The following is an 18,170-nucleotide window of genomic DNA, read 5'->3' as shown; positions in this document are numbered from 1 at the left end:
GAACCCTTGGTGTGGTTGCAACTTCCGCCTCAGAATTAACTTCTTCAGTATTATAACAAAGCAAAAACCCCTAACTGCGAACGGCATGGCTTGAGAGGTAGAAAATAATATCTCCGCAAATCATCTCCCGCTCCTTTTTCCCCCCTTCCACACCCCTTCTCTATTAAAAACAGTTCCGGGCAAATAGCCACGGAATGACACGCTTTCGGGTGTGGGACAGCATCGAAAGGAGACATTTCGGGAAGGAAGCAAGCTTCGGTGCTTATCAATTTTTTAATCAAAACTTGGGTCTGTCTCGGGCATTTCCCGTGCGGAGTAGATAAAGGTGTAATAGCTCCGACAGTGTGATGTAGGCAAACCGAGCGAGATCAATATCGGCCACTTGTGTACGGTGGAATTTGTTCCATGTGGCGTTGGAAATATCTTATCAATCTGTGACAGATTCGCTCACCCGATATATTCAAATACTATGCTTGAGCTTCCCTTTATTTATTATCTGTGGTTTTGGTTACGAATGTGGCCTCTTGATGGACAAGAGCCTCCCCCTCAAATTTTAACGAAAAACGGAGTTTGGGTTGAGAAAAATATTGAGCAGCTTGTTTCTCGTGAATCTCTTATCTGACCGCAAACATTGAACAAGGAAATGAGAAATTATGCAGGAAATGATTGATTTACAATTTTGTATTCGCACTTGACGATCCTATTGCTTAATCTGGAGTAACTTGAGAAATAACGAACAATGATTAACCCAATCTAAACATAGAATTGAAATCAAAGAATCCATTTGACGGAAACTTTTTAGAGCAGGAGTGCAGAATTTTTCGATATCAATTAGTTTTTTAATGGTAAACGGCTGTTTGTCGGCGTAGTGTGTGTCAGTCTTCTTCTTGAAAGGCACTAAAGTTCCCAGTGTAACTTGCGCATGTTTTCTCACCGTAGATATGTAACCGTTGGTTCCAAGTGCTAATCTGGGCTCTACCCAAATTCCAACATATATTTATTCATAACGAATATGTTTTAATATAAATCGCCATAAATACCCACCGCCTGTTGCTTGTGAACAGTTGACCCAATAGTGAACGGTGTGAGCCCTGGGTAAAAATTCCCACAGCGAAATACGCTTCACTGGAACATCTGTCATTCAACAGAGCTGCCAACGAGACATAAATGAACTCACACAAAAGAAAGAAATAAAGAAAAGCTCGGTAAAGAATAGTGCCGGCTAACGACTTTCCACCATCAAGGAAATAGGAAGTGCACGCCGGAACAAGTAAATTTTAATAGTGCCAGAGTGCATCGAAAGCAAATAGAGAAGATAGGGAAAGATTGTTATAAGAAATAAAAGTTTAGTGGGAAATTGAAAAGGAAAGAATCATTAATAATTTAATATTTAATTTTTCTGAATTATAAGAGAAAAGAGGAGAGCTAAAAAGAAGAGGAGAACCGGAAGAGAGAAAAAAAGGTAAAGTAGTGTAATGACGAGAACCAAGAATAAGAAATAATGCGCTGGATAGGTCCTTTCAGCGGGCCTTTTTTTTAAATTTAGCAAGCGTAGTACCCGCCATTAAGAAATAGGACGTTCCACTGAACTATCCGCCATTCGGAACCGGAAGTATCCTATCAACGCAACGCTTTACAGCGAAAGTTTCATCCTACTAAAACTACGGAGAAAGACGAGAGAAGAAGGGAAATACAAGAAAAATACTGCAAGTATAACATCTGAAATTCTGTGACGTCACAGGGATAGATAAGAAAGTGATAGGGAAAATAGAAGAAAAATTAAAAGGAAAGAATAAAAAAGAAAATTGTATTAAAATCACATTTATCTCCTTTATTGCGGTTGTGGAACTTTCCGTTTTCGGACTCAAAAGGAGTCGCCAGCCCTCGTCCTCGATTGGTCGGCGGAGTTGGCTAGCATTGCTTAACCTTTGAGCTTTAGTAGAGTGTGGGCATAGTTGGTGGCTGTAGAAGGGTGCGTAGGTCTAGTGGAGACATACAAAACCGTAGCTGGGGTTTTTGGGGTCGGGGAAGGTTCTTTTGATAGTTAGAGACCACTCCCCCTCTCTAATGGGGGACTGTCATACAAATGAAACACAAATTTCTGCATTACTTGAGAATTAATCAAGCAAACGAAATAAAATTTGGCATGTGGAGGTTTCAGGATGCAATAAATGTTTCTATGGTGGTTAGATACTCCTCCCCACCTCTAAAGGGGAGCTGCCATACATACGAAACACAAATTTCCGCATAACTTGAAAACGAATCAATCAGATGGAGCCAAATTTGGCATGTGAAGGTTTTTGAATATGAGAAATGTTCCCATGATGGTATGACACCCCTCTCTCCTCTGAAATGGAGAGTGGGTCCCGTAAAAATAATACATATATTCCAACCAAACATGACAATTGATAATTTTAAAAAAAATACATTTTTTCCATCTTAAGAGCTGTTCTGTCCCGTTTTTTTCGTTCTAAATGTTTCAATTGGATTTAACAAACGTAAATATCTTAATTCAAAAATTGCAGAAAATTATTTCTTCTTTGACTCTTTATATCCAACTATATTGATTTGTTATTAGGATCATTAACAAAATTATAATTTTATTTTAATATTTCTTTCTTTCTCATTCGGAATAGTTCACCATTCAGGTAAATGTTGTATCCATATAAATGATATTCAAGTGAGATTGTTTCTCATGAATGCTCTAGAATATTGTTGTGTTAGAATATCTGCTTTCATCTCTTTCAGTGGACTAACCTAGGACTAACTGTTCTCGGGATTTGATTGATTGATTGATTGATTTGTTGATTTTGAATACGCCCTTCCAAAAAAAATAGTCGTAATTCAATTTTGTCAGCTGATAATGAAAACTGTGATTTTAGTTCGCCTGTTTTTCGACTGATTCGGGATGGAATTGCTCTTTTTGAACAAAATAGTGGTTGATAGTCGAAATGTATATCCGGCATACAGTCCTTAAAATAAATCAGCCCTGGAGTAAAAATGGGACGCATTTTAGAGAAAAAGGAGTCAGATTCAAGATCGTTAAAAAAGTACTTCTTACTTCGTGTTATAAACTTATTTCGTCTAATATGCTCCTATTTCTGCTAAGCATTTTTGTCCAGCGTTATTATAACAAGGTTCCGGTTCCGGGTGCATATATTCCATAAACAATCTCGTCCGTATCTCTTGAACCCTACATCCAACCCAAAATCTGTTGCTGAGAAACACTCCGTCCATTTTTTTGTCACTTGCAGACATGCGGAATATTTTTGCAAGTCGGCTTTCAAAAATATGCTAACTGCACAATATTATTAAATTTTCATTCTTGAGAGTCGGTAATTTTGTGAAATCATGCGGGAAAAATGCAGAAATTCAAAAATGGAAATTGAGTGGCCACCCTGCTGTTGAGTCGAGACGCGTGAGAATTATGCGATTTCATGTTCGTTTTATTTGGTTTGCTTGTTCGCCATTTCGGTATTATTTATAAATGCAACGAAGTTGTATAAACAATTTTTTAGTAGAACGTTTCGGTGAGCCTGAAAAGGGTTAATGGCTTGCGTCGCTTCATAAAAGCAGTTCAAGAAGTGGCGATTCTTTCTTGCCCTTGCGAGAACAATACACAAACTTGTCATACGTCGCAATTTGTTTCGTTTATGTAAATGCACGAATTGCACTGAGTATTCATCGGACGAACGTTTTCGCATTTGACACACACACTCGACAGCATGCGATTAAATATTTGTTCCAATAATGCCCACCGTTATTTCACATTCCTTACCCACTTCAATATATCTTGGGCAACCCATAAAAACTACAAAAATGCCAATATGTCAAGTGTCATGTTTCATGTTGTTTAGTGTTGCCCCAGTGGTATCGCATCTATAGTCATCTTCCGTGCATCGCCATTTAACCAACACCAAACAAGCGTCACACAGAGAATGTACACGGCAACATACAGACGCTTCGGTAAAAAATGAACAATGACCGTTGATGAAGAAAGGTTTCTCAAAAAACGGTCAAACCCGTTAATAAAGCTAGGAGATCGTTGCATCGGGACGGTGCCGATGCGAAAAGTAGCGAAGGTACGCTATTCATACGTACAGGTTATGAACACATTAAAAGTCTCGCGTAACGAAAACATGCAACATTGTTACGCACACAAAGCCAAACAATAGCGGCTTGAAGCGACCGAATATACACAAACCTATCATAATTTTGACTCAACTCAAAGTAAACTCATTTGTTAGTATTATTGGTCTCGAAAAGGGACGAATACTCGGTGAGGTGCAGTTTCAGCTGCATTGCGTAGAAGTCATCCTCGATGGAGACAATTTTGCGACTGGTACGCGAAATTAAATCACACATAGCATTCCAGCAGGAGAATCTCTTTCCTTGTGAGCCGCCGATGATGACCCAGCTTGATTTTTCCGAGCGGAATGAGGGATGTTCCCTGTTTTGGTCAAGTTTTCCTCAACGGAGATGCAATATTTATACGCTAGCGACAACGTATTTACTGTGCAAGGTTGAAGTTCATGTCACAAAGATTCTCTTTTCGTTGTCCACTTCGTTGTTTCTATTCTCGCGGCTGCATAAGTTACCCGATATTGACAGCACGGTTAGGTAAGCACACAAATGGGTTAAACTTGTGAGTTGTAATATATTAACACTTTACCAACCGGCCGTCGATTATTCGACTTTTGCTCTACAGCGCTTACCGACCGGTTGTCGATTAATCGACTTTCGATCTTTCTGTTAGACTTGGTTAGGTTAGGCTGACAAGTAGCAAGCAGCAAGCATTTCGTATTCTTTATTCAGATAATCGGTGCTTTTCTCAAAACTTAAGCTTTAGCAAACAATTAGTAGTGTTTCGGACGATCTGCGGCTGAATGGGCGGTGAAAAGGGCATAGTATGTTCGAATCGCTACCGGTCGGTAAAGTGTTAACATATTAAAAATACAGATAATGTACTAAAAGATAGAAAATAATTAGGCAAGTATCAGTTAGTAGTTATCATACCCCTTCATTCATTAATCAAGGACATTGATAAGACTAGAATAAAATCCTGGAGCATATGATGATACCATTAAATGCGGATAATGGAAATCCAACGTGCCCCACGATTTTATTTTAGTCTCATCAATGTCCTTGATTAATGAAGGAAAGAGTATGATAACTGCTAACTGCTACTTGCTTAATTATTTTCTAGCTTTTAGTACACTCTCTGCATTACTATTATTTTTAATCACAAAGAAACCGTTTAACTTATTTTTTTTACTTATTTTCTAGTTTTCAGTACATTATTTGTATCATTAGCATATTTCTCTATAATTAAACCATTCAAATTCTTTTTAATTTTTTTATTACCTAATTTTTCTCGGAATTTTTTTATGATGTACTGTATTCTATTAGTCAAATTATTTCATTGAATACCGACATTGAGGGGATTGCAAAAATGCGTGGTACCTACCCCACAGACACTCAAATATACACACAAACAAGTCAATCTGAATAAAACCATTCAAAAAAGTAATTGATTATTTGGGGACTGCGGCCATCTTGGATTTGGATTTTTCATGATCTACGATGTTCTAATAGCAAATTTGATACCCATATTGATGGGGTAATGAAAAAAAATTTCACCGTTTCACCGTTTTATAGTGGTAGTCATTTTGGATTGGAATTTTTCATAAATAACTGTGTTCTACTAGTCAAGCCCTTTCATTTTATACCCATATTGATGGGGTTCTGAGAAAATATGTAATCCACCAGTTTGTAACGGCCGCCATTTTGGATTTGCACTTTTCATAAATAGCCGTGTTCTACTATTACAGCTCTTTCATTTGATACCCATATTGATGGAGATTTGAAAAAAAATATATATGACACAATTTTGTGGTTGCGGCTATTTTGGATTTGCATTTTTCATAAACAACTATATTCTACTAGTCAAGCCCTTTCAGTTGGTACCCATATTGATTAGGTTTTGGGGAAATATGTAATCCACCATTCTGTTGTGGCAGCCATTTTGGATTTGCATTCCTCATGAATAACTGTGTTCTACTAGTCAAGCCCTTTCATTTGATACCCGTATTGATGAGGTTTTGAAAAAATATGTAATCCGCCATTTTGTACCGGCTGTCATCTTGGAATTACATTTTTCATGAATAACTGTGTTCCACTAGTCAAGCCCTTTCATTTGATACCCATAATGATGGGGTTTTGGGAAAATCCATATTGATGGGATTTTGAGAAAATATGTCCATAATCCGCCATTTTGTAGCAACCGCCATTTTTAAGATCATTGAATACGCAGAGACGCTGCAGAGATAAAGGTGTGTTTCAAATTTCAGATCAATCGGTCAACAGGAAGGTGGTCAAATTTCTATTAATGTGGGACAACGCTTCAGACATGTTACAAACATACAAACAGGGCAAGCTAAATAAATAAAAGAATTAAAAAAGTATCTCGCCATAGCTTTCAGTCTACTTCTTCATCAATAAGCAGTAAATAAGCTTACAGCATAGTAGAAAAAATGGGGCATACCACAATAGTTCATAATAATGGACGCAGTGGCCAACACACCCAACAAAAAAAAAGCTAAATAAAACCGTTTAGAAAGGGATATTAATGACAATAGAAATGCTTATGTAGGGTTGAAAAATAATGATAACTCGAAATGAATTGATTTTCGCTAGTAATGTTCCTACTAACAATGTCAATATTAATCCCGTAAAAGTCGTTAAAGACATGGAAAAAATCAGAGTTGTGCCTCAAGAGCATTTCCCTTTCATGTTGGTGACTCATCTCGTGCTCAATAGGGGAACCCGGGGCAAGAGCGTTTTTGAATGCTCTTTTGTTTAATTTTTTTCCATTTTTTTTGGCTGGTTTGTTCATTTATACTCCTATTTAGGTGTAGCTATGCATCAAATTGTTCAAAAGTTATGTTTACTATGAAAATGTTTCATTTACAAAAATGATGTTTTTGGCTTGTATTTTTCCAGTACGGGGCAAGAGTGCCAATCTTATAAAAATATAATTTGCGATCAAAAAAGCACTGTGAAAATCACCGTGGTTCCAAAGAACGCAAACTCAAGTTCTGGTGGCGTTCACGAAAACCGGCAAGCCAATCTTCTCCGGCCAATTTGGATGTTTTGTCGAAAGAGTGATCTAAATTATTTCGCTCTGCGATTTTATACCCTAGGTTCGGGATGTCGTGTTTTGTCAGCCCAGAAAATAACTTCTGCATATTAAGGATGTGACGAGTTACTCCTCCTGTTGTTTAGAAAACACAGTTTTAAAACGGCCTAACTCCTGCACATATTTGGCCAATGTTCTTCTGGGCAAACTATATTCCTCCGCAGCTCGTCTCCATGCTTTGAAGAATGTACGGCAACAACCATAGTTTCCATCTGCCACTGGTTTCGGAACGAAATCCGTTCATATTTACAAACCATGACCACAACAAACACAACCACGATTACACTATTTGCGTTTGACAGATCGAACTCTAGGTTACGACTATGGCATTTTTCCCCGGTAATAATGGCTCCTTTTGCCCCGGCAGTTGAGAGATATCAAATTTATTTTTTATTTAAATAAATGCGTACGATTTAAATTAGTTCATACAGTAATTTGAAGAAAAATGATTATTCTATTTGTATTTATGGGTGGAGTCATGCAAACATATAGAAACTGAGGGTATTTCGTTAATTTGCGCCTGTGCGTTCTTATATAGATTGCAGTTGTAAGAAGCTTAGTTAGTATTTATCTGTTTTCCAATAAAAAATATTTAAGGTTCTGGCTGATAATATGTGAGATATATGCAGTATCTATATAAAACAAAGCTCTGTAGTTAAATAATTGTAAAATATGGAAATAGGCAAAATAATCAGATGGGCACTCTTGCCCCGGGTTCCCCTAATTCATAGTAAACCAAGAAGTCTTCAGGCGGTATGGAACCGTAACAAATTGAAATATCGGAAAGCATAAGCAAAAGGCGCAAAACAAATGAGTCAAAAGTCAGAACGAACTGAGCAATTTTGGGCTCCAAGGAGGGCATATGAATCGGAAATACAATAACAACCTTTTTTTTACGATTACAAAAGCCCGAATTAGTCATATATAGGATGTATTTATGTGTTATCCGGTTATCAGAAGAATTGAATTGCCAAGAGGCAAATCGAAAGCAGGACGCAAAAAAAAACGAATCGAATTCTCTCATCCAGTCGCTCGATTATTTTTCGTTAGCCTTGTGTTTCATTTTACCACGCAAATTCATCTCTCGTAAATTGGACCAGCTTATAAACGCCTCGATGGGGATGAATGGTTCATGGTTCTTGTTTAACCCCCTTCGGTTTAACTCGTATTCGTATCGACTCTCGCATGAACAGTGTTTTTCCTTATATATTTGTTCTTGTTCTGAGGCTTCCGAATTCTGTTGATGTAAATGTAAATGATAGCATTTACATTGGGCATGCTCACAAAAGATGCTGCCACCCGTGAATTTTTTTGCTGATTGCTCCATACGGTCTTCTTGCGATGATTGTAATTGGTTACGTCATGTGGAAAAATTGCACATACGAATACACCAGCAATGATGATGAACAAAAATGGAAAACAGAAAATATTGGTCATTACCTACCCGGCATCCTATTGTGGTAACACAGTTTTTCTTGTTCGTTACGATTGCCATAGTCACAATTCATCAGAGTTGTCACATCTATGGGAATCCATAAATTCTAGTGATGGTACCCATGGGATTTTGATTAGTCTCTACGGAAATATGTTGCATCTTCCAAACAATTCTGTTGTGAATGAGTTTCAACATTTCTTAACATCGCTTTATTGCTTTACAAGAAACAACACCCACTGAAGAGGCTTGATTATGATATGATAAATATTAATAATCCCACAGGAATTATTTCTGGTTTGAGCCCCCTTCCACCCCCTGATGTGCAGTCCGTTTCGAGAAAGACCGAACCATATTTTATTATCTAATTTACCATTCAATTTTTGATAGTAACCTACGCAGAACCGTATCGAATTCGATGATTGTTTACCGAGAAACAGGACAATTTAATTCAAGGTTATATCTACTATCTCTCTGCTACAGCTTCCAAAAACTGAAATTATTTACCTTCACACGACATTTCAAGCATTCCTATTTAGATTGCTGGTGTTCGACAACGAAATGCTGACATCCACTTCGGTGTGCAAGTACAAAGTTGTAGTGGATTCCGTGTAAATGCTTTTCCGAACGATTCGATGCCCCGTCAGGGACATACAGTGGATAATGTTGAAGTTATTTTTAAAGTACAATATCCGGCATCCTGTTATTACCTTAGATTTAAAATCCTGTGACTTAGAAAACAATCAATTAGCACGTCGTTTGTCAGATAGGTGAGTGATCCCATTTAGCTTCAGTCGAAATGAGCGTGATATAAAATTGAAGGAGAATCCCACTGTATTTTGATTGCTCAGAATATCCATGAAGAAGTGAGGGTTGCGTTTTTGTGACAAATTAAATCATTATAGTGACATTCATATTTTTTTCATGCAAAAGGACTGGTCGGGTAAGGGAGTAAAAAGTGCCCCAAACCAAATCACCAGCTATATGACAAATATTGTATAGGATATTGAATAAGAAATTTTGGCGGTTTTTTTGCACCCCTATGTGGTATAACATAGGATCTATAGTGAAAAACGTACTTTTTCGTACATTTCACGAAGCTCAAAAGCCTCGAGATAAAAATTTGAAAAAATTTGAATGTGCATCTTACTACGGTGTATCAAGAAAAATTATCCAAAAAATATTTTATCAGAAATTGAAGTACTAAAATAAATATTTAAATTTTGAAAAAAAAATTATTTTTTTTATTTAGAGATTCAGTACTACTCTAATTCATATTTAAATGTTTTCCTACGGCATTTCTAGATATGTGTGATTTTTTTTCAGATTTTTTTCAGTGTTGCGCGGTACAAAAAATTTGTTTTTTATATTTCTAAAGGGCCTGGCTGGGTAAGGGAGTAAAAAGTGCCCCCAAACCAAATCACCAGCTGTATGGAAAATATAGTATAGAGTACTAAATAAAACATATTGACAGTAGTACCATATATTTAAGTCCTTGTATGGTATGGGTCTATGATGGAAAATGCATCTTTTCGTTTTTTCACGCCATTCTCAATAGCTTTGAGACAAAAATAAGAAGAAAAACATACAGAAAGTACATCTACCTAAGATTTATCGATAAATATCTTCACACAATTTTTTCATCAAAAAATCCAATAATAAAAAAAAATTAAATACTCGGTACAAAATTTTTTTTATATTTTTTCTGGCATTAAGAAATTTTAAAAGAATATAACTTCGAGACACACTTCTGCTCTAAATTTTATTTGAATGCGTTCCCATGTGTTTTTTTTTCTACATGGTGCGCAATTTTTCCTGAATTTTTAAGAGCAATGCGAGACACAAAAATGATTTTCTTCATCGTCTGCATCATTATGTTTATTTTCTTGAATTCGATTATTTTATTGTATTCGTGGTTTTCAATTGTAAGATTAAAATAAAAAAAATGTAAGGATTTGGATTTTTTTTTAAGTGTTCTTCTCATTTATCCGAAGGATCTTTCCACAAGGACTTTATTTTTCTCACAGAGCTCTATCGTACTGCTGAAAAAAACAACACATACAAATAAAAATTAGAGCAAAAGTGGGTTTCAAAGTAATATTTTTTTTTCAGAATTTCCAAATGCCTGAAAATATATATAACTTTTTTTGTACCGCGAAAAACACTCTAAAAATTCTGAAAAAAATCACATATGCCTAAAATAGACGTAGTCAGAAATTTGAATACAAACTAAATTAGTACTGAATCTCAAAATAAAAAAAAATCATTTAAAATAAAAATAAAAATTAATTTAAATACTTTCAGTATTTGTTTTCATATTTTTATCTCAAAGCTATTGAGAATTACGTGAAAACAAAAGAAAAGGTGCATTTTCACTATAGATCCTAGTTGTACCACCGATCGCGTTTTTATTCTATTAGCGAATAGAGGCGACTGCGATGCTTAGAACGAATGATAGCGGATTGAGACGACCGCGTTTGATAGATGTGGTAATTATATACGATGGTTGATCGAGATTACCCCGCGAAAAACGTTATGGATTTTGAAAATATTTTGAGAGAGCGAGTTTGGTGAATCAGTTTGACGAAAGATGCGGAGGAATAGACATTATCACAGCGTTTGCAAAAGGAATAAGCTACCGAGAGGAATTGAACGCAGCAGTTCATGCATATAACTCTGCTGCGCATTCCGTTAAAAGTATACGCCAGAGGAGGTAACGGAAATTCAGATGAGGACTCCCTGATTTCCAGTGGAAAAACAGCATTCGATGATAACTCGCTCGACGCGAGGGATCGGAACTCAAAAACCGATGCAAAGGCTCGAAAAGACGCAAGGGTGAGATCTCGTCAATATCGTAGTAAATTAGGTGAGACACTCGTTGTTGAACGTCAAACTCGTCTTCTTCTCATTAACCCTCCTGTACTCGCGTGCAAAATCATAACACGTATACTCGCGCACGGTGTCACAGACCGAAAATTAAACTTCTCTGTAATGTTGCCATTGTGTATTTTTCAGGCTTTATTGGCATTTATTTGGAGAAGATGGTATGATTGAATGAAAAAACTCAAAAAAATATGTTTTCTTCGTCTCTATTATGTTTTAAAAGCCATCTAATTCAGCCTCATCAAAACAGAGTAATTTTTGATACAACAACACAAATAACGAAATTCGAATTTTTCACTGTTATTACTTAAAAGTAAGCAACTGAATATAATTCATGGAAAATTAAAGAGCTATAAAATAAGATAAAAACGTATTAATCGGTTGTAGTTTCATTGGAGTAAGAATCGGAACATAGCACATAACATAAAGGTTCTGGAATATAAAGTTTGCATATTTCTAATATTCTTTGTATCTGTATTGTTGGTAAACTAAGAATTATTGTCTTTTTTTAGATGGTTTTTAAAATGGTTATAAAAGGTTTTCTAAGAACTTCCTTTTCTTTTAATTGTTTTCTTGTCAATATTGTCCATTATAAAAAAATTTCCCCGAAACTGTAACTGTTAAAAGTTTACTGTTTACAATTCTTCCACAAGTGAAATTCTTTCACAAGTGTGTATATGTATGACCATTATATTAGGCTGTCAAAAAAGTCCTGCGGTATTTCCGCAAGGTGTCGTTGTAAGCGCGTAGTTCTAGTTGTATTCATTGTATCGAGTCATACTATAGCTTGTTGGATTGTATTTTTGCGCGCTATTATTTAGTCCTTGACAGTGTTTTGTTTGGTTAAGTCGTTCGTGAGTTATAGTGTCGCAAATATGGAGCAAAATAAAGAGAAAATCCGACATATTTTACAGTACTACTATGACACAGGCAAAAATGCATCTCAAGCTGCCAATAAAATTTGTGCAGTTTATGGACCCGATACAGTTTTTATTTCCACCGCACAACGATGGTTTCAACGTTTTCGTTCTGGTGTAGAGGTCGTCGAAGATGCGCCACGCTCCGGAAGGCCTGTCGTCGAAAATTGCGACAAAATCGCTGAATTAGCCGAGAAAGACCGGCATAGTAGCAGCCGTAGCATCGGCCAAGAGCTGGGGATAAGTCATCAAACCGTTATTAACCATTTGAAGAAGCTTGGATTCACAAAGAAGCTAGATGTATGGGTGCCACACACGTTGACGCAAAAAAACATCTTTGACCGTATCGACGCATGTGAATCGCTGCTGAATCGCAACAAAATCGACCCGTTTCTGAAGCGGATGGTGACTGGCGATGAAAAATGGGTCACTTACGACAACGTGAAGTGCAAACGGTCGTGGTCGAAGCCCGCTGAAGCGGCTCAGAAGGTGGCCAAGCCCTCATTAACGGCCAGGAAGGTTCTGCTGTGTGTTTGGTGGGATTGGGATTGGGTGGGATTGGCCAAACGCTCAATTCGGACCTGTACTGCCAACAACTGGACCGCTTGAAGGTAGCACTCATGAAGAAGAGGCCATCTTTGATAAACAGAGGCCGCATTGTCTTCCATCAGGACAACGCCAGGCCACACACTTCTTTGGTGACGCGCCAGAAGCTCCGGGAGCTCGAATGGGAGGTTCTTTTGCATACGCCGTGTAGTCCGGACCTTGCACCAAGTGACTACCACCTGTTATTGTTCATGGCGAACGAGCTAGGTAGTCAGAAGTTAGCCACAAAAGAGGCCTGTGAAAATTGACTATCCGAGTTTTTTGCCAATTAGGAAGCGATCTTCTATAACAGGGGTATTATGAAGTTGGCATCTCGTTGGGAACAAGTCATCGAACAAAACGGTGCATATTTGACTTAAAACAGATGATTGTAACTAATTTTATGAACAAATACCGCAGGACTTTTTTGACAGCCTAATAATTTAGAGCACCAAGGAATGAACGTAGCTCCGACGTGTTCTCGGGTGGAGACATCTGTGTGATTGCTGACATCTTCGCTGGATCCGTTCGAATACCATTCCTATCGATGATATGCCCCAAATATAGGGTTGGGAAATTCGACGCTTTATTTAACATACTTAAAATTATCCAATTTTAGTCAAATATGCGCCGTTTTGTTCGCAAACTTGTTGCCATTTAGAAGGCAACATCATTATAAACCTTCCTGGCCGTCAATCCGGGCTTGGCGATGGTTTGGGCCAGCTCACCGCGCTTCGACCACGACTTTTTTCGCTTTAGGTTGTCGTACTTTGTTCACTTTTCATCACCAGTCACCATCTTCTTCAAAAATGGGTCGAGTTCGTTCCGTTTCATCAGTGCATCGCAGGCGTTGATTCGGTCTAAAAGATTTTTTTGCGTCAACTCGTGTGGCACCCATACATCCAGCTTTTTTTGGAATCCAATCTTCGGCAAATGGTTCCAAACTGTTTTATGGTCTATACCCAGTGTCTGGCCAATCGAGCGAGTGCTCACATGCCGGTCTACTTGGATGATTTCAACGATTTTATCGGTTTCCACGACGATTGGCCTACCAGTACGGGGTGTATCTACCCAGTCTACTTTGTTGTGCAAAATTGGTCCCAACAAATGGTGTCGACAACGGTACCGATATCGTGCCATTTTGCAATGATTTTGTCGACCTACCCTTCGTATTTGACAACCAATTATGAGCCAACATTGGGCCAATCTGGCACCGCGTCGACCACACGCAAAACTGCTCGACCCTTATTATGGCTCTGTTTCTTTTCAAGGAAATGAAAATAAAATGTAATGAAAGAAATACCGTTGATAAAAAATATGTATTTTATTTCTAGAAAAAGCAATTTACACTTAAATACAATTGCAACTTATCGGTTATTCACTTAGTTTTATAATGTACATCTAAATATATATTCATGTTAAAAGTGTGTGTAGTATATAATAATATTAATGTGAATGCCTGCTGTCGGTGGAGCGGTGGAAGGCAATGCGAGATTAACCTGAAAATAAATAAAATAATTAATACGAAAGTACATTATACGTTAGAGATAATAGGAACGATAACAAAAACGATTCCTTGGTCTAGAAAAAACCAAAAACAAGGAACCGTTTTTACTATTAGGTCGATTCCATTCATAACAAAAAACATGAAAACTATGCAACAAAAATAAATCATTGTGCTCACCTGTATTTACTATGATGCCTGTTGAAGCTGGAGCAATAAAAGGCAATGTGAAATTAACCTGAAATAAAAATAATAAATAGTATACATGTATATAAAATATTATAGCCTATAGAAACGATATTATTTTTATTATATTACCGGAATAAATATTCGTTATCAGATAACAAATATTTATTCCGGTCACATCCCTGGATACGGGAAAATTATCCGGCACAATTATTTTAATAATTCAACTGCCTCTATGTCTCTGCCGACCAATACAACAGATTTTTCTGATAGAACAGTGAAATAAACTTACTCACCTGTCCTATCTGTCTACTCTGCAGTTCGGGAGTTCGATCAAGCCAATCTGAAACGAATTAAATTGAGTTTAAACTGAAAATAAAAGCAATTTTTAATACTTACAAAAATCGTTTCTCTTTCCAAAAACTGTTGTGTTGTGTTTTGACAGTTCAATGAGGAAAAAAAAGGCTGCTGTGATAGCGATTCGCTCAATTCGTGTAGTTTTATTGTGATTATAGCAGAAGCTTAGGGCAGTGCTGTCTGCGGGTGGCAAGGCGGGGTAAAATTCCAGCACATTTGTAGCACTTTTCGTCACTCGGTCGACACTATGCTTATAACCGCTCGAAAATATAGGAATCTGGGTAGTAGTCACTACACCAGAACGAAATCGATCAAACCAACGCTGTGCTGTGCGAATCGTTACAGTATCGGGTCCATAAACTACATGATTTTTTTCGGCCGCCTTTGTTGCAGTTTTACCTCGCAGGTAGTACAAACGTAAAATATGGCGAATTTCTTGCTTGGTGGACTCCATCTTTGACGCACTATAACTTGAGACTGAAAAAGACAATCACAACACTGTCAAAACGGCACTTGTAGCACAGATTATCGTCTCTAAATAGCCGTATAGTATGACCCGATGCGATAAGTACAACACAAGATATGTTTAGTTGTTACCATATATTGACAATATACGACATTTATTTTTCCCCAACCCAATATTTTACTTGAGTCATGTAAAAGCTGCATTTTCCGATTTTTAGACGAAAGCCATAGTCTTGGATTTGTTGAAGTAACATCTCCGAAATTGCTGGACTTTTGGTGGCTAAAATCACACAGCCCTTCTCAAAAGTGAGGCTAGAATTAATATAAAGCGAATTCGTTTTTGTTCAGTTTCAACCCCAGTGCCGCACTAACTGCTGTCAAAACGTTTTTTATTCACTCAGTTTCAACCTAGTGTCGCACTTGGTTCGCCCCGAAAGCTGTTAGTTTCGCACTGAGATGTTTCACGGGTTGGCACTCGGGTTCACCAATACAACTCTACTGAAATGTCAAGTTCCGTGTATTGTTTTGGGAAATCTAAAAATAAAGACTATGAAAATAGAACCCCTGCTGCTTTTGCTTTTGTATTATTGGAATCGTAATCCAATTCGGATTCTGATTTTGAATAGTATATTCGCGTAGACGGCATTAGGCTTCGTGTGCTTTCATTGGGAGGCAAAAATAATGATGGATATTCAGTTGGAATAAACATGCTTTCCAAATCAAAATTATGAATGAAAATTTACTATAACGTTTCGAATATTTATTTTATGTGAAGAAATAAGAGGTTTTTTTTTATCGATATCGCAGAAAAATATTGAACGAAAACTGTTTCTAATGATGATTTTATATTATAATAGTAATTATTTGTGGAACAAACAGGAAATGCATCGACAAATGGTTAAGTGAGTGTCAGGACTTCATGTGTTAGGTAATCAAACAAAATGAAGTAGAAATTCTCATTCAAACTTTTATATTTTTACACTGCACTTGGCCCCTCTGATCTGATAGAGAATAATTTACCTCCCAAGCACAAATATCGCTACCAGACGTCGACACTGTACATTTGTCGTCGCAAATATTAACAAATTAGACTATATAACGCACACCAACAAACCACCGCATTCGTGAAACTGAAAACGTTTTTTGACGTAGGACTACGTCTTTCATTTCTATACCGGGGTGTAAAATCAAAGTTTCGAAAACGAAAGCGTTACGCCGGAGACCGAGATTTTGAATGTTAATAGCTCCTAAACCACTAAACGAAATGGTATGATAAACACTTCATTCGAAAGATAAAATGACTACGCGTTCTATACTTGTTACTTTCTGATCCAAAAACTTGTTTCAATAGTCTTAAATTTGCTTTCAAAACAGGCTATTGAAATCACCAATCGGTATATAAGCGAGCGCCGCTCGGAAATCCACTCAGTTCTAATTGAACAGCGATTGGAGCATGTTGTCGCTGTTGTGGTGAAGCTCTTCATTTATCATGAAAGCGCGGATGAACGGTGTCACCAAGAGCCTGTTTGTGCACCTTAGGCCAGAAGGGAATCCATCAGGAGGAGAGTGATGCCACAAACGGTTCCCCGGGAAGATCTCGAAGCAGCCGCTACACACACACACATACACGCGCGGAATTCTTTCCGTTTGGATGCCATGCAGCATCGAGAAAGATCCGGAAAATAATCTGCCAGTTCCTCTAGGAATTTAAAAATACATTCATGTGAAAGAGTTTATTTGAATGTTTTCTATCCATGTAACACTCTGACCAAATATATTTCAATCAAGTGCTATTAACAGGTGGTTATCGAGTTAGCATAAACCACTGGTGGGCTTCCAGTATCGAGGAAAATGTGGAAATATCTAATCGTTACTGAAAATAATCTGCCAGTTCCTCTGGGAATTTAAAAATACATTCATGTGAAAGAGTTTATTTGAATGTTTTCTATCCATGTTACACTGTGACCAAATACATTTGGTTTTGTGATTTTTCAATCAATCGCAATTAACAGGATAGCTTCTGAAGATTATTCTTCTCCATCAGTAGGATATTTCCGTATCCAATATTGTATGCGCCCGCAATCGATTATTGCTCAGTCGCCGAAAGTTCCGAGCTCAGAGGTTCATTCCCCTCTATTTTGCCTTCCAAATTGCCATCGTAAACCACGTCTTCTCTCGATTCAATCACGCACAAAAAGCATACTTAAGCGATATTCTGGTGGTGAGACGCATTCATTTTTCGTGAGGACATCGACAAGACAACATCGTTGCTGAGGGTGCTGGACGGCGAAGGATCGAGATCTGCCCTGAAACGCAAGCAGTTTGTTTGAAACTGTGAGGGAGCACAGAGAAGCCGATCCTTCAGGAGAAGAGAAGGTGACCATCGAAGTAGCCGCTACACACACATACACGCACGGAATTCTTTCCGTTTGGATGCCATTCAGCATCGAGAAAGATCCGGAAAATAATCTGCCAGTTCCTCTGGGAATTTAGAAATACATTCATGTGAAAGAGTTTATTTTAATGTTTTCTATCCATGTAACACTGTGACCAAATATGTTTCAATCAAGTGCTATTAACAGATGGTTATCGAGTTAGCATTAACCACTGGTGGGCTTCCAGTATCGAGGAAAATGTGGGAAT

General features: G+C 37.5%; 1 protein-coding gene and 1 long non-coding RNA gene across 8 annotated transcripts in view; one reads left to right on the top strand and one right to left on the bottom strand.

Moving 5' to 3' along the window:
• The window catches only part of LOC129765809 (5-hydroxytryptamine receptor-like), a 489,787-nt gene that overhangs the window by 294,578 nt on the left and 177,039 nt on the right, over positions 1 to 18,170 (top strand). The window lies entirely within an intron of this gene.
• LOC129765810 (uncharacterized) lies at positions 14,326 to 15,191 on the bottom strand. The gene is made up of 4 exons (XR_008741452.1): positions 15,105 to 15,191; positions 15,002 to 15,048; positions 14,700 to 14,757; positions 14,326 to 14,514 (listed from the first exon to the last, which is right to left on the bottom strand). It is a non-coding gene; the product is annotated as an uncharacterized LOC129765810 (long non-coding RNA).

The sequence above is a fragment of the Toxorhynchites rutilus genome, chromosome 2 (genome assembly GCF_029784135.1).
Source record: "Toxorhynchites rutilus septentrionalis strain SRP chromosome 2, ASM2978413v1, whole genome shotgun sequence".
Taxonomy (NCBI): domain Eukaryota; kingdom Metazoa; phylum Arthropoda; class Insecta; order Diptera; family Culicidae; genus Toxorhynchites; species Toxorhynchites rutilus.
Note: the sequence above shows the minus strand (reverse complement) of the source record. Positions and strands in the feature narration are given on the sequence as shown.